General features: G+C 40.9%; 1 pseudogene; it reads right to left on the reverse strand.

Moving 5' to 3' along the window:
• Positions 1 to 713: 713 nt before the first annotated feature.
• Positions 714 to 877, reverse strand: LOC127492897 (U2 spliceosomal RNA; annotated as a pseudogene).
• Positions 878 to 1,952: the final 1,075 nt, after the last annotated feature.

A 1,952-nucleotide genomic window follows, 5' to 3' on the forward strand; every position in this document is an offset into this window, starting at 1 on the left:
GGGTCAGAAGCGGAGCAGCTGATGCCCAAAAGGGATGCCAGCGTCACAAGTGGCGGCTCTATCTGCTCCACCACAATGCCAGCGTCTCTTCCACACATAATTTTAAAGAAGCATGATGATTTTTGTGATCAAGATGGAAAATAAATAGCTGTGTTTAGCCTGTCCTGTGGGAGGTGAACAAGTGGATGGGAGCTCTTTTTCTGTCTCTCACTCAAGTCTCTGTAATTCTTAAATACCATGAAAAAAACAGTTTTAAAAGTAAGAAACAATAGCAGTTAAAGTACCTCAATTTAAAAAAAAATAATAAATCAGGACTTGCAAAGTACATCAAATTTCAAAGAAAGATAAAGGATTGGGCGGGGGGTGGTGGTGGGGGACAGCGCTGTGGCCCAGCAGCTTAATACCCTGGCCTGAAGAACCAGCATCCCATATGAGCGCCAGTTTGTGGCCTGGCTGCTCCACTTCCCATCCAGCTCTCTACTGTGGCCTGGGAAGACAGTGGAGGATGGCTCAAGTGCTTGGGCCCTGCACCTGCGTGGGAGACCTGGAGGAGGCTCCTGGCTCCTGGCTTCAGATAGGTGCAGCTCCAGCTGTTGTGGCCAATTGGGGAGTGAACCAGCGGATGGAAGACCTTTCTCTCTCTCTCTCTCTCACTCTCTCTCTCTCTCTGCCTCTCCTCTCTCTGTGTAACTCTAATTTTCAAATAAATAAATAAATGTTTTAAGAAAAAAAGGATTGGGGAAGGAAACCTCTTTCATAATTAGCTAACACGTTTAAAGGATGTATATTACCTTGTATTAATTGTCATTCAACCTACAGATTTCAACTGACAAGAACAGATACTACACTGGATCTTAGCAAAAGCCTGAGAAGCAAAGACAACCTATAGAATCACTGAACAATGCCATTTTCCTAATTCATTTCATTCATTACTTTTTCCCTTGTTAATCAGACCGTGGTGGCTTAGAATTGAATTCTGATGCTGTTAAGCAAGAATATCTGTTCCCAATGTGAAAAATGAAATGTTGTTAAATTTTTAACAGTAAGCAAATCATCCTGTAGTTAAAGAAGTATATCTAAATGTAATTATTCTAAAAAGCAAGGGAATTATGGCTGCAAGTAGTCATCCCTAGTAATTCAACTATCTTTCCAAATTATATGTAGCCATCTAGATTCTGCTTCCCACATAAGAAAAAGTATTGCTGTCACCTCATTCACTCTTTGAAAAATGTTTTTGATTTTTTTAGAGCATGGTAAAAACTATGGAGTACAGCAGCAACAGGATGCTTAAGGGCAGAGTCTAGTTAGTTTCAATATCCCGAGGATTCAAGGAAGGAACACCAAAGAAAGTTGAGGCTGGTTACACAGCTAGTCCTTCCCCCTGGAAGGTGAAGCTCCTGGTCTCCAGCTATGCACCACAGAACTACAAGAGAACTTCATGCTCGCTGGGAACCCATTTGGTATTCAAGGCCAGGCACCGATGAGTCAAGCCTGTCTTCTCTCCTGAAGAGGCTGCCAAGGAGAGCCTGAGGTCATTCTGATCAACATCCTGAGTGTGAGAGCAAAGGACACAGGAGCCCAGGATAAATATGCAAGCCTCTCTACACCCTATTTAGTTTGCAAAGGAACAAGGGCCTCAGCACAAGGGTTGTCACCAGAATGAAAGACACTTGGTCTTAGTAAAACAGAAAAATTAATTAGATTGCTACTTTTTCTTTTTTGCAGTAAAATCTACAGAAGTGTTGTGTGCTTTAAAGATTCAATATTTTACATTCACTTTTGAATAAATACAAATTCTTAAAGAAACCTATCTACTGAGTTATTTTCATTCCAATACTTTGTTGAGCCAGAAATTGTGGAGAAAATTGGTATTCTGGAAGAGATAAATTGTTCTGCAAGTTTATTACAAAGAATTAAGTTCTCAGGTTGGGAGACAAGTAATGGCATTACTA

The sequence above is a fragment of the Oryctolagus cuniculus genome, chromosome 14 (assembly GCF_964237555.1).
Source record: "Oryctolagus cuniculus chromosome 14, mOryCun1.1, whole genome shotgun sequence".
In the NCBI taxonomy this organism is placed as follows: Eukaryota; Metazoa; Chordata; class Mammalia; order Lagomorpha; family Leporidae; genus Oryctolagus; species Oryctolagus cuniculus.